General features: G+C 46.8%; 1 protein-coding gene across 2 annotated transcripts in view; it reads right to left on the minus strand.

Moving 5' to 3' along the window:
• Positions 1–16,045, minus strand: part of LOC135910952 (cuticle protein 12.5-like) — an 81,600-nt gene that overhangs the window by 44,582 nt on the left and 20,973 nt on the right. The window lies entirely within an intron of this gene.

Consider the following 16,045-nt stretch of genomic DNA (forward strand, 5'->3'; position numbering starts at 1 on the left):
CAGATTTGTTGAAGGATGGTGGGCAGATTGTTCTAGAAAAACTGGCCACCCTGTATATGCAATGCATCATGACCTCGAGCGTACCGGAACCTAGGAAGAAGGCCAACATACACCTTATTCATAAGAAAGCGAACGCCAAGGCCTTGAAAAATGATAGACCGATCAGCTTACTGTCCGTTGCCTACAAAATATTTACTAAGGTAATCACAAATAGAATCAGGAACACCTTAGACTTCTCCCAAACAAAGGACCAAGCAGGATTCCGTAAAGGCTACTCAACAATAGACCATATTCACTATCAATCTGGTGACAGAGAAATGTGCAGAATATACCCAACCCTTATGTGTAGCTTTCATTGATTACGAGAAAGCGTTTGATTCTGTCGAAACCTCAGCAGTAATGGAGGCATTACGGAATCAGGGTGCAGACGAGCCGTATGTAAAAATACTGAAAGATATCTATAGCGGCTCCACAGCCACCGTATTCCTCCATAAAGAAAGCAACAAAATCCCAATTAAAACGCGTCAGGCAGGGAGATACGATCTCTCCAATGCTATTCACAGCATGTTTACTGGAGGAATTCAAAGACCTGTATTGGGAAGAATTGGGGATAAGAGTTAATAGAGAATAGCTTAGTAACTTGCGATTCGCTGATGATATTGCCTTGCTTAGTAATTCAGGGGACCAATTGCAATATATGCTCACTGACCTGGAGAGGCTAAGCAGGAGAGTAGGTCTAGAAATTAATGTGCAGAACACTAAAGTAATGTTTAGTAGTCTCGGAAGAGAACAGCAGTTTACGATAGGTAGGGAGGCATTGGAAGTTTTAAGTGAATACATTTACTTAGGGCACGTAGTGACCGCGGATCCGGATCATGAGATTGAAATAATCAGAAGAATAAGAATGGGCAGGGGTGCTTTTGGCAGGCGTTCTTAGATCATGAACAGCAGGTCGCCATTATCCCTGAAGAGAAAAGTGTATAACAGCTGTGTCTTACCAGTACTCACGCACGGGGGAGAAACCTTGAGGCTTACGAAAAGGCTTCTACTTAAATTGAGGACAACAAAACGAGCTACGGAAAGAAGAATGATAGGTGTAACGTTAAGGGATAAGAAAAGAGCAGATTGGGTGAGGGAAGAAACCGGAGTTAATGATATCTTAGTTGAAATCAAGAAAACGAATTGGGCATGGTCAGGACGTGCAATGAAGAGGGAAGATAACCGATGGTCATTAAGGGTTACGGATTGGATTCCAAGGGACGGGAAGCGTAGCAGGGGGAGGCAGAAAGTTAGGAGTTTGCAGGGACGACATGACCACAATTAGTACATGACCGGGGTATTTGGAGAAGTATGGGATGGGCCTTTGCCCTGCAGTGGGCGTAACCAGGTTGATGATGATGATGAATCCTTAGTCCCATTTACAGAGCGAAGAGATAAATTTGTACTTCTGGTATTTGAAAGCTTCTTTGAAAGTGACGAGGGATCATAGAATTTAAAAAGCAAAATTATAAGCAAATGATAAGCAATAATTGCGCTGAACTTTCGGAACCAATGAAGATATTGGGCCAAGGGCGGTTAAAATCTTTGCTGGGTGTGCTTCGTTGTATAAGGACAACTTGAGTAGGAAACGAAAACTCGGTTTATTTTGGTGTCGAAAAACACTGCTCGAGTGCCTCAGTTTACGAAACACGCAACCCGTGCTCCAAGCAAAACCCATTCACTTGGTATTGCTTATTTGAACTCCCGTTTGAGAGGCTCTCTTCATGGCGATTTCGGACTTGCTGAGGTTGCTTCCGTGATGTTTCAGTGTAGTGAGGTAGTAACCAGTGCACAAATTGACAACGCTTCTTCTTCATATCGTATATTCGCTATTTTCCGACGGCCTTTGTTTATAGTATATACTACATCTGGATTAAAAACAAAAAGAAAATCTGGAATTTTCTGTTATCCAGAATTGTAGCTTGAGGGTTGTCTGTTCATACGACGCTGTTTTATGTAGTTTTTAATTTTCCCCTGTATACGGAAAATTTCCGACATATATATGCGTAGAAAATTCCTACAACTCTCGCCCCCGACACATGCCTAGGGCATGTGGCCCAGCGCCCACGGCACAATGACGCTAAGGCAAGCAAGGGAATACTCTTCATCGTTTGTTGAGCGACATCCTGAATAAGTATTCCATCCAGCCGCTATGGCACGTATGATGACGTCGGTCTGTCGTCACGGCAGACAATATTTTTTCACGGTAATCACTTTTACTTTGCAACCCTATTTCCTCTTTAGGCTGAGTACCACAGCACGGGCTTCCTGATGAGGGTTGACCGAGGGAGGGATCCTTGTTCATCTTCCTCCTGTAGCGCGACAACATAAGCGGCGTGGTCTTTGTCTTGTGAAGATTGTGCTGCCACGCAGCGCTATTGAGGCCGAAATTGATCCAGGCTACCGCGAAGCACACCTTCTGCCGTGCCAACGATTCGCATTCGAGATCTACTCGTTTCTCTGACTGAGACTGGCAAGTGCCTCTCTCCGTCCCTCAAGAGATGAGCGCAAACAGGAGTGCCCTGATCAAGCATCCTTCCTCGGTCGGCCTTTGAACAGACATGAAAAGTTACAGAAGGTGCAAGGCAAGTGCCTAATCACGACCGGATCTAACATCCCCGCAGACGCTGAGACAGCAACTTTCCACCTTCCGGGAGTTTTCTAAGGCTGCTAAAAAGCCATTTCTCCAGCAGCTCAAGCACATTACATTACGGAACCCTGTTAAGGTAAACTTTATGTGTCCGCATGACGCATTCAGCGAGCCCTTTGCATAAGGGTTGACACGGAGTATTTCGAAAACCATTGGTGATGTTTGCAGCATGAAACTGTCCTTGTCTTCAGCTACCCTGCCTCTCTCCGTCTCTCAAGTGAATAGCGCAAACAGGAGTGCCCTGATCAAGCATCCTTCCTCGGTCGGCCTTTGAACAGACATGAAAAGTTACAGAAGGTGCAAGGCAAGTGCCTAATCACGACTGGATCTAATATCCCCGTAGACGCTGAGACAGCAACTTTCCACCTTCCGGGAGTTTTCTAAGGTTGCTAAAAAGCCATTTCTCCAGCAGCTCAAGCATATTACATTACGGAACCCTGTTAAGGTAAACTTTATGTGTCCGCATGACGCATTCAGCGAGCCCTTTGCATAAGGGTTGACACGGAGTATTTCGAAAATCATTGGTGATGTTTGCAGCATGAAACTGTCCTTGTCTTCAGCTACCCTGCCTAGATATTGGCTCATGGTACGTGTTGTGCCAGCACTGAAAAAGGGTGACGCCACGCTAGTAACAAGTTATCGTTCAATATCACTAACTTCATCATGTTTCAAACTACTTGAACATATCATAACTAATGAAATTAATATCTTTAAAGGTGATAACAGCATACTGTCTCTTGCTAACAAGGTTTCTAAATGGCTTTTTTACTGGAACACAATTAAAAACAGGTAGTCACAATTTAGCCACTTTTCTTGATAGGTCTGTTCAACCAATCGAATATTTTTAGATTTTAGGAAAGCTTTCCATCTTGTATCGCATAGAAACTTATTATTAACAGAAATCAAATAATCTTTCAACCTACTTAGTGAATTGGCTGGTTTCTTATCTCATTTATCGCATGCAGTCAATTTCCATTAATGACCACTCATCCAGCGAATGTCCCGCATCATCTGGAAGGCACCACTGACTATACTGTATTGTGAATTTATATCTACACCTATTAGTTTTCTTATACTCGTTTGTCCAATGCACCGTAAGCTGCAGTAACGGCTTCGTTAAATTCTTTTTTTTTCATCTGTGTGTGTGACACGCTTTTGGCAATTTGGTCCTGTTTAAATTGCGTAAACAACTTTACACATCATTGTGTTGATTTGTACACTTCACTGCTCTACAATTCTTGTTGGTATTTGCTAATATTTGTACGGTTTGTGCCTCCTTATTTTTAGTTTTTGTGCTTCTACACTATTACTGCTCTTTGTTGCTAGGTATGTGTTCTTGCTATATAATAACATGGTGTACGCGTTGCCTAGATATATTTTAAGTAATTTTGCCCCTTCTGCTTGGGCTGCCTATCGGGCCGGCACTGTTCTTTAAGTACGTTCATAAATTGCTCATTGACAATTGTTCTTGGCATGGTTGATGCCGATAAAAATCCTCCACAATGATGTAATCGTTGACTGAGCCTGACAGGTGATACTGGAACTGCTTTGATTCACTTTTAATGTGAATCTTCGGCCACTTGAACTGTGGCATTGTTCAGTGGGCACGGACACCCTAGATGTATATGTGACTGGTTTTCGTGCAGTAGAGCCCAGCTTACAGAGGTTTTTGATGGCGCTATTGCGTTTGCTTGTATGTATGTGTCGCATTTCCTAAAAATTTTTTTTTTCAACTGCTTCATCAATTGCGCGGTACCACGCCACCCTGCGGGTTGATGTTTTCGTTGCACACATTCATTGGTGCTTCTCGTGCAACAGTTGTAGCACGTCACGGCGAGTAGCTTCTGAAATTACAACTCTGATCGGGTTTCGCTTTTTATTCATACACAAAGTGCGTAGCACTTCACAGTTCTCACTATCGGATCTTTCTCGGTCAACCATTTCTCTACACGCGATGTAAGATGACTCATTCAGCTGCTGCGGGGAGTATGCGCACTTGTGGATCCCCTCTTACGTAAACTCGGTGGTCTCTAGAGGAATCCGACACAGTGTGTTTGCACTCAACTTGTTCGAGCCAGGTTTGTACTCTGTTTTGTACTGGTATGCTCTCGTAATAGAGAACCGACGCTGAATTCTTACCACAACTGTAAAGGGCACTGGATGATTTTGCAAAACAGCCCAATCTGCGGCGTGTGATCAGAGGTGAAGGTGAAGGTTATTCCCAGTAGGTAGTTCCGAAACATTGATACTCCGAACATTAGTGCCAATGCTTCGAGTTCAACTTCTGAATATATTTCCGTTCCGTTTTACATTGTTTTCGAGAATGAAAGCCGCTTGGTATGTCAACTTTGCCAGCGGGATGGCAAGGAACGGTTCCGACTCTGTTCGGTAACGCATCGCACGCAAGTCTCTAGGCTGGGACAGATCGAAGTGGGTAAGCATTTTGGGAAGCTTCCCTAATTTTTGTGCTGCCTCTTCATGCGCCATATGAGCCTTCACGTTATTTCATTGCCATGTGCATCTTAAAGCTGCTGCCAATGAAGAAAGAAAAACAAAATAAACTACTCCATGAAATTTTTCACAGCAGGTGAGATCACTGAACTCATTGCGAAACTTTATCCTTTGGTAATATTTCTTTGCTTTCAAATAAAATACAGGAACTAGTCAGCTCTTTGTATTACGCTATACATTTCTTTGAACTATACATTTCTATGAGCTATACATTACTTGAACTATACATTTTCTGGAAATGTGGCTCTGGAACACCTACCTAGATTGGTGCTACATAAACATCACGCAGTCCATAGCCAACTCACGCTTATACCCTGAGTAGGCTTTCCAATAGTTCACTGACCATGCATCCTGGGGGGGGGGGGGGGGGGTTATTCTTTATATAGCGAAAAAGAATCAAAATAAAACCGCATGTATTGTGGTGACAGCTTCAAGCGATCTCAAGTGCATCATCCTTGTTTACTACTATGGCTGAGAGAGACAGAGCATGACTATAATAGTCCTGCCTAATTTTAGTGCACTTTAGCATAGTGTCGTAAATTGTTTAAATGCTTAACTCATTATTTCTAAGCAATAAAGGGGAAACAGATTGGTCACTCAGCCGTCAAGAAATAATTAATTATTTGATTTCATTCGAAATGAGTTGTCAACAACAATACAAGTTATATCAGCTTTTATTTAAATATTCTGCTTGAAAAGATCTGAAGATTATTGGTTCAGTGTGCTATGCTGGGATCCCTCAAGTGTAGGAACGCTTCGCAGGCTAGCATCCTCTTGTAGAGAAAAGATTTACCACGTAAAATTGACTCAACACACAAGGTGCTGCACTTGATTTGACAGCTGGCCGTGCGAACAACTAGAACACTTCAGCGAAATTAGCTTTTGTTTGTATTGTAGATTTTTTTTGAGCCTGTGTTACACCGATAGTAACAATAGTAACTGAGCATGTAACAAAATAGAAACTGAAAGAAACTCCCAACTGTTCCGAACTGAACTCTATACTTGTTGATATGCGTTGACCCTGCTCTGACTAGCAAGCCAGCCAATTGACCCACCAACCTACCGAACGACCGAACGACACTGACTGACCGGTAACGTCCTAAATGCCTCCCCGCCGACCTATTAATCCTCCCACCCAACTTGCTTCTTGACTGCGCATCTAACAACGTGCATGCCTGCCTGTCGACCAGCTACTTCATTAATTATGGGGTTTTACGTGCCAAAAGTACTTTCTGATTATGAGGAACGCCGTAGTGGAGGACTCTGGAAATTTCGACCACCTGGGGTTCTTTAACGTGCACCTAAATCTAAGTACACGGGTGTTCTCGCATTTCGCCCCCATCGAAATGCGGCCGCCATTGCCGGGATTCGATCCCGCGACCTCGTGCTCAGCAGCCCAACACCATAGCCGCTGAGCAACCACGGCGGGTGCAGACCAGCTGTTCCGCCTAACATGTACTGTTGAATGAGTTCGAAGTTTGTGAGGAAAAGTTGCAGAAACAGTCTAACAGAAAAATATAGGCGCTGCTACTTTCTGAATGAAAATACATTTAAATAGGGCACACCCAGAGATATCTTCATCGGGAGCAGTAGATCTTTTTATATTTTACGTAATGTTATTAAAAAAGCCACATTTAGGCTTACATGGCGCATTGGTTATTAAACCAAAAATCCGCAAATAAAATTGCGCAGCCCTGGGCCCTTGCTTCACAGAAGTTATATTGGGCAATATTCATACGCAGAATAACTATTTCTGGAAAGAAGAGTCACAGAATAAACAATATCCTGAAGCCAGCTCATCTAGACATGTCAATAGGTTTGAAAGTTCCCGTAAAATAAATTGGGCTACATTTAGGTGCTGCTTGAATATGCAATTCAACATACTATGCACCTTAATTATCCATTGGCACACTCTAAAAGAGAACGAGAGGAACGGCAATTCATGAGACTGCTCCCGTCGGTATTCAGCGTTTCTCTTCCATAGTGAATGGTCTTCAACACGAAATAAGCCCTAATTCTTGTATGAACATATTGGTTGACTACCATGGCCATTGGGATTAGAAGTAATTGAGTTTCAGTTTTTTGTCATAATGGAAACTGCATCTTTATCTATAAATTTGATCATACGAACTCTGTGAGAAACGGTACACGAAGAAACAATGAATGAAGGAAGTAAGAAGGAAAAGAGAAAGGAAAACACCGGAATGTGTAACAAAAGGTAATTTGAGTTGTACGCCGTAAAATTTCAATCTAATTACGAGGCAAGCCTTAGTGGGGGACTAGGGAATAATTTTAACCAACTGGCATTCTTAAACCGGCTTGCAAAATTGGGTAGCGGAATTTTTTTTTTTCATTTGACTCTCATCATAACACGGCTGGAATGACATCGATTGAATTGCGACACCGCAATAAGTAGTGAAATGTCATAGCCACTGCTTTACTGGGGCGGAGAAAACAAATTAACGCCGTGAGTTTCATGTCAGCCTAATTGAAAGCACTTGTAGCAGCAGTATCATCGGCGTCGCATCAGATTTACGCAGATGCTGGCGTCTACACCAGGCAGGAGCCGCTGGTGAACAGCGGCACGGGCTATCGTTCAAATTAAAATAAAATGCTGCCCTACGACATCGGTCATGCCGCTTTGCTGTCTGACGGAAGGCCGAGACTCCACCGGTTTACGTGGTCACTCATCGCCATAGTTTGCTGAGGTCGGACGTGATCCTGCCATACGCTCCTGTAATGGAAACGACCATGAACCGCTGTTAATGCTCCGAACCAGACGCCTTCCGACGAACGCGGTGAGCCCTCCTGTTCGGCCCCCTAGCGATGTCCGCCTCCCACAATACTGCGACAAGCATCCCTCGGCGTAGTTTCTTCAGGCCCAATCGAAATTCCAAGTGGTTGGTATACGCTCTCAAGCCTCAAAGTTTCGTTACTCCGTCGCAGCGCTCTCACCCGCAGCCATTGGACCAAGTAGCACATTTGTTGAACGCTCCACTGTCTACCGCCTATGACGATATCAAGGCAGCCCTGTTGCAGCGCACAGTCTTCTTCACCAAATCAGGTAGCTGCTCGGAGACCATGCGAGATCCATCGACGACGCGCTCTTGCGCGAATTTTTTCTGCAATGACTCATGGCTAACGTGCAGATGGTGCTTGTGACAGCTTCTGCTATGAATTTTACAGGAATTGCCACGTTCGCGGAAAAAATCATGGAAGTAGCCACCCTGCAGCCATTGTAGCCACGACATCGTATCCGGGTGACAACTGCCCTGCACATCCTTCCCTGCTCTTCAGCAGCTGAGTTTATGCTCGACTCATTGTGTGAGTTGCTGGAACGTATCGTCTATGCCGTGGAACGTTGCCGCACGTCATCTCGTCATCAACGCAGCCGTAATTCCAGAAAATTTAGGCGCACGGGCACCCACCATGAAACATCACCGACAACGCCTGGCATTTGCTACAACCACCAGCGGTTTGAAAACGACGCTTATAATGGTCAGCGTCCAGGCGCTATGCAGCGGAACAGGCCGGCCGACCTCTAATGGCCACGACAGTTTACACAAGTCGTCTTTTTGACGTGACGGACAGAGTTACGGGACAGCAGCTCTTAGTCGACACAGGAGCTAATGTAAACATTATTCCCACCTGACGCTCTAGCCGAAAAACGACACCTTTATTTGTTTCGCAAGCCGTCAATGGCGCAGGATTCCCGTTTTCACCGCGACAGCCTCAAGGGTGCCGTTGTCAGATGGCTAGAGGACTTCGCACCCGGAGGTGCCGCGCCCGAGAGCTTACATGTACTCAACGACCCAACATCATTCGATAAATTGACCCTGGCATTCCCACTCCACCAGGGCTGACTGGGCAGGGGGCTTTGGTTCGGGTCTGGAACCCAGCGTGGACGTTGCTTCGACATAAAGAATTTAGAACCACGCATAGCCAACCACGCAGGCCCTCAATATGGCGCAAGGGAATTAGTAAACTCATTAAATTTCTTCATGTGAGATACGTAGAAAAATCGTAAAGTATGACCTACGCACAACCTGCAAACATGATAGGGTCACACGGTAAATGGAATATACGAGAAAAAATAATTCTGTTACGCGAAAATTAAAAAAACACAAACTCTTTTCCAGCGTTTCTACCATTCACAAATCATGAGCGCAAATCTCAAAGGCCTCAAAGGGGCACGCCATGGTTCCTTGTCACATCACGAGTAGGCGCTCGCTTCCGCCGCATCGTACCCACCACCCCTTTCCAAATGGGACGCTCATAAAATCCATCCATCCATCCATCGTAAAACCCTTCAATTTTCAAAAAGTAACGCCATGCTTAGGTCTTTCCGCCACCCCGCCATCCCCGATGTTTCCTCCTCCATGCCTGCTGTCGCCCCAGCCTCCTCCACTCCCCTACTAGCCAATCTGTGTCACGTAGAAGTAGGCGTGGCGCTTTTGTATATATATATTTTTTCTTTCCAGCGCGCTCCGACCACCATTAATTGTTGGCCCTGCCCAGCGAAAGTACGCACAAGCAGACAGATCGAATGCGTTAGCGGAGCAAATCGAGGTGTTAGGGACGAGAAATTAATTGTGATGCCTTGCTGGTGTGCCTTGTTGTGGCATTACCACCAGCCCAGATTTCGAATCTACAAGATGCAGAATTTATCCTGCGAGTGCCCTTTGGACAAACCCGGGGCTGCGCCGAAAGGCACAGCGCCCTAATTCTCCCTTGACAAGTCAAGATACTGAGCCGTCAGGCAGCGGTGTCCTGCGGAGAAGCCTCGGCGAGCGACATGTCCAAACGTGCAACCAAGTCCTAGACAGCCCGGCGCCGCACCTCCTTTTGCCTGGAGGTCACCGCGCGCGGCAACTTTAAACCGGGTGGGCAGCGCGGTCGCTGGTTGGACCTCTCGGACGACCGTCGAGTGCTGGCTTTGTATTGGGCCGTATGAGTGACAATGGTTTCTCGGGGCATCATAAGGCCCGTCGCAGTCACCTGGAGTGAGATGTGTCACGCATTGTAGTCTCGCCGGACGTCACCGTGCGGGAACAGTCGCGTTTGCTGTGAGCTCTCGGCCCCTGTGCCGATCCGATCTTGTTCTGTATATAATGTATAAAGTCCCTTTCGTTATTCTCACCAGCGCCTGACTCGGATTCTTCGCTACCAACGCTCTGCCATGAAACGCGTGACGAGCGCTACGGGACCACCTCAAAGTCGCAACAGAGGTGGCAGCGATGCAAAGTCGTAATAGCCTTCGGTTGCCGCAACCAACACAGCGACGACAAAAGGCTTCTTTCGTTACCAACAGGCGAGCGCAACGCACAAAAAAGTGTGGATGCATAGGATCGCGCGGGCTGACTTCGAGGAAGTGGCAAAAAACGCACGGCTTTGTGAAGTACCACAGTTCCTCACAACCTCTTCTTTAAAACATACATCACACCTGCCGCTTCGAAAAAGTGTATGTGTTCACGCTCTGCGTGCTTTTGGTGCATTTAACTTGACTTTCTTTCGAATGCAGTCTCTTCATGTCATGTAGTTTCGTCTTGTGTCGAAAGTGTATGCATCTGCAGCTGTCCTGGGACATAAAAGCGACATTATTCATCTTATGGCTTGAGCTCCACCAGAAGTCAGCACATTCTCGGCACTTTTGCGAAGCTAACTATGACTTACCGATGCCGTCGTTTAGCTTTGAATGTACGCCCGCATGGATTGATTTGGTTTTGGGTGATTAACGTTTTTAACGTCCCGAAGCGACTAAAGCTGTGAGGAAGGTCGTAGTGGATAGCTCCAGAGAACCTGATTTAGGTCGCCTGGGGATATTTAACCCGCACTTTGATCGTACTTGTACGTGGGCCTGTAGATACCTCTTTGGAGTTTCGTAATTCTCACGCGGGCGCGGTAGCGCTACGCCAGAAGTGAGCGCCTCGACGTGATTGTATTTATTATGTTTTATTTACTACTTGTAACAATGTGTCATTATTTCGAATTATTGACGGTACCTCCAGGGCACCAAAGCGGTAACGGGAGCGCTTGTAATGTCACGTGCTCTCCAGAGGCCTCCGTTACCCGTTACATGTGCACTCTTAAAGCAGTACTTATAAAAAAAAAACTGTGGTCGAGTATGCCAAAGCGCGCCGCGGCGAATGAAGCTCCCCGCGACTGCCGCAAGATACCACGCCCATTCGAGGAGAATTACGGAACACCAACGAGGAATCTCTCTACGGGCCTCTTGCATTTCTCCTCTATCTCGGCTGCTCCCAATATTGGAGGCATGAGCAACGGCTACTCGCACGTTTTGTTTGCAGGAATATAATGGTTGAGAAAGGCACCTAAGAACCGTAGGCCCGCTCACAAGGATTACCATTTTTACTTCTTAACGTTAACATTTTGATGCCTCCGATTGAGTAAATGGATATCGAAGGTGTCATGTGCACTGTATGTGAACCTACGAAACCACGTACACTTACTCTCACGCTGCCAATTTTTGAAAATATGGAAAATTACGCGCGTGTTTGAGCACACCAAGTGCATGCATCGTGTTTTACCAAAACGAACTTTCCGCGTGCGCGTGCTTTATGATTTAAATAAAGGTCCTTTTCTCTATTTTCTTCCGCAGTTCCAAAACGACATTCCGAAAGCCAGTTACCGACTGACGAAGCAAGATCTCGATTGAAAAAACTGCTCCACAGGGCTACAACGAACTTTACCGCGAATTTCCTCCGGTAGCGTGTTAGCCGTCGTCTGCCACGGCATGACGAGCAGGGGCGGTGCCACCGTCGAGGCCGCGCGCAGCGGAGGAGGAGGGTAGCGGTTGGCCCTACTTTTGAAAATGAGTGGTTTTACCGCATCATGGCCCAAGCAAAGGGGCCGAGCTTCTAACAGAAAGCTCGCTTTCGTACATAGTGTTGACCACCAGCATTTTCCGGTAAGCGTTACGGTTAAATAAGCTGCAGTTGCCGTGAAGCGTGAAGCACTCGAGGATCTTTTAATGCTATCGCGTTCCACTCTTAAAGGAGAAGCTTATGCTTCCTCCGAATATTTTTTCACGCTACGTCAAGATAAACCTTGACCTTCGACGAGCGTGCCGCTGAACTTTCCTGGTTTCAGACATCTGCCAAGCACTCATTGGATTAGACTTCTTGCACGACTACGGACCCCTCGACATTAAATGACGCCGTCTCATCGAATTCGTTACTCAGCTATCTATTCCCGGCGTCCCAGCAACAAACACATCACCGATCGCGCGTATTCCTGCCATGTGGGGCGAACCTTTTGCCGAGCTGCTAGGCGAGTTTCTAATTTTGACGTGCTAGCCGAACTGGAGGCAATTGGTTCAAAATGACGTGTGCCATCATATCGTCACCTCAGGCGCACCAGTCTATTTACGACCCCAGCATCTATTACAAGAGAGCCTCAAGATAACTCGCGTGGAGTTCGAACACATGCTGCAACTTGACATCATCCGCCCATTCTCAAGGAAATTGGCATACCACTTCACCTCGTGCCTAAGAAGACTGGACACTGGCGCCCATGCAGCAGCTACCGGGTGCTGAACAGCATTACAGTTCCTGATCGCTGCCCTCTCCCGAACATTCAGGACTTCATGGTAGTTTTGTACGGTACCACGATCTTTTCTGACATCGATCCCCTTCGCGCATATCATCAACTACCGGTCGCTGCAGAAGACATTCCCAAGACCACCATCACAACACCGTTCGGTCTTTTGAATTTTTCCGCATGCCCTTCGGCCTACGGAATGCTGGTCAATCCTTTCAGCTTTCTATGGACTGGATCACTCGAGGATTGCCTTTCATTTTTGCGTACATTATAGACCTCCACGTCGCATGTTATGACGCAGAAGAACATCTACCACACTCGCGATTGTTGTTTTCACGTCTTGCCGGCAAAGCAATTGTCATCAACGCCGCCAAGAGCGAATCCCACCGACTGGAGCTCGAGTTCCTAGGGCATATTGTCGACGCCAACGGCACTCAACCACTGCCTTCCAAGATTCGAGTTATCGAATACTTTCTACGACCGACAACACTTAACAAGCTTTGCCAATTTCTAGGCTTCGTTCATTTCTGCCGCCGATCTATTCCCCATGGCGCCAGACTTGTGGATCTGCTGAACGCTCTGCATGGAAACAACAGTAAACAAGTGCTTCAGTGGTCTGAAGAGGATACCGACGCTTTCACAAGAGTGAAGTCAGCTATTGTAGATGCCACGCTGCTCAGATGCCCAACGTCAGTTGCGCCCAATGCCATTATGACAGACACTTCAAATGCCGCTGGTGGCACCGTTCCGAAGCAATCCATCAATACTGGATACAAGCATTCGCCTTTTTCTTAAAGAAACAGAAACCTGCGCAGTCCCGCTACAGCTTGTTCGAACGCGAATTACTTGCCGTTAACTTGGCTATCAGATAATTTCGAGATTTCCTTCAAGACCGTGCGTTTACTGTCTTCACAGACCGCAAGCACCTTGTGCACGCAATGAACCGTTCGTCATCCTGTTAGTCGCCCCGCAAGAGTGGGCACCTTTCCTACATCTCGGAGTTTACAACAACGTTCCATCTTATGAAGGGCACCGCTAACGCTCCATCCCACGCTCAGGGTTGCGTTCTGAGTTCAATGCCGTTCCCACGTCTACGTTAGAACCTTTCGTAATCGATGTCGACTTACTTGTCCGTCAACAGCGTGACTGCACCGGACGTCATACCCTCCGCAATTCGTCAACTCTCTGAAAATGGAGGATGTCGTTGTGACTCTACACAGTACGTACGCCGTGTATGATATCTCTACAAGCAAACCACGACCATACATTCCGGAATGCTTTCGCAGATGTCTGTTCGAAACCGTGCACCGCTTGTCACATCCTGGAAAACGCGTGGAAGAGATGCATATTTCGTGTCGTTTCGTCTGGCTTCAGCTAAAAGTCTTAGTTTGCGACTCAGTTTGCTGCTATTTGTCGTGTCAAGGCTCCAGAAATCAGCGTTAACCTTCGAAAGCTTACTCCTACATGCTTATATTCACTGACAGCAATACGCTATGGCCATAAGCTAGACCCATATCTGATACTTCAGCGCCCACTGTTACAGCAGCTTTCGTGTCAGAATGGATTGCAAGGTTTGGCTGCCCATGCGCAAATGTCACCGATCGAGGTCTGCAGTTCGACTCGGTACTTTTCAACGAGCTACTCAAACTTCTGCAAACGACACATTTGAGCAAGGCTGCTCACCACCAGCACTCAAATGGACTTGTTGAATTTTCTCCCCTGTATCACAAGTTCTGCCTTACGGCATATGAATCACAGCGGAAGTGGGTTCTACATTCGCAACTCGTCCTACTTGGCATCAGAGCTGCACTCAAGAGCGATTTAGGTTGCTCCTGTGCTGAGCAAGTCTGCGCAACTCACCTATGCCTTCCATGAGATTTCTTTGCCACCACCACTAAAACACCTATGTCATCACCTGCCGACAAGTTTGCGCAACTACAATCTTTCTTCAGCCAGATACGTCCAGTGCCTGCGCATTCGCAAGAAGCAAGGTCTGCGTAGATTTCTGCGGCACTCACCTCTGGCGCTCATGTTTTCCTGTGTAACTGTGCCGAACGGAAGCCTTTGCAGCCACAGCACTCCGCAACATGTTCTGTTCTAGAACCCTGTGCGATGACCGTTATCATGAACGTCAACGGCCGGCCAGACACAAATGCCCTGGAACGTCTCAAGCCAGCCCACATTGAAGCACCGTCGCCGTCGACACCACCAGTGCGCAACACAATCATGCTTCATCTCTAGACGCCGCCTCCGTTTGCGGCACCAAGAAACGCCGCGTCGCGTGGACTTTCCATCGTTCGTTGAACTTTTCTCCAGTCTGGGGTGGCCGGAGGGAGGGGGGGCCTCTCTGTAGCAGCAGCAGACATTATGCAGATGCTCGCGTTTACAAGAGGCACGTGCTGCTGGCGCACAGCGGCACGGGCTAGCGTTCAAGTTTAACAAGAAAATGCTTCCCCTATTTTCTCCACTTCTCTAAAAGATGTTACCGTAAGGCATTGGTCGAGTCGGTTTGCTTTCGCTCGGAATGCCGAGACTCTACCGGTCTACGCGGTAGCTCGTTGCCACACGCTAACCAACTGCTTGTGCACGCAATGAACCGTTCGTCATCCTGTTAGATGCCAGATGCCAAAAGCACCAGATGCCAAATGGCAATTTGGTGCTTACCTAACAACATAATCATGATAAACACCCCCTCTTGCACGTCGCTTGTGACTCATGCGTCGGACCATATTAAATAATACATACAGTCTATTTCAATGACTCTCATTAAAGTTCTTAGTGCCTGTGATATGTTCTCTTGGTCTTTTCTTTGTGGTTGTGCCGTTACACTACAGCATGTCGCAAAAAATTCAGATCTGCTGCTCTATGTAAGATGGTTGACCAGCGAAGGTATCTAGGCCCCTTAATGCGGAACTGCCCACTGCCGTGCGTCAAACGCCATATGCGCATACATTAAAAACGAAGCGTGACTAATCGTTCCTCCACAATATTGATGCTCTGAAGCTGAAGAGGTTCTGAGCGTATAAACATACCCATGTATTGTTGCGTAATGCGGGCACCTCACCGCACTCAGAAGGCAAACACTGCTTCACCGTAGGTCGACGTCCTGCACTGCAGTAATAGTTGTGAGATCACTCGAAAACTATAAGCGGTCAAACACCCCCCCCCCCCCCCAGCACAGACCATAAAAACTTTGTTCCCCCCAATCTCCCCCTGAATCCTGGCCGCTACTGCGGTGAAATGTTCCTAAGTTTGCGGGATCGGGAACACATGGATGGTTCGCAT

The sequence above is a fragment of the Dermacentor albipictus genome, chromosome 2 (assembly GCF_038994185.2).
Source record: "Dermacentor albipictus isolate Rhodes 1998 colony chromosome 2, USDA_Dalb.pri_finalv2, whole genome shotgun sequence".
NCBI classification, from domain to species: Eukaryota; Metazoa; Arthropoda; class Arachnida; order Ixodida; family Ixodidae; genus Dermacentor; species Dermacentor albipictus.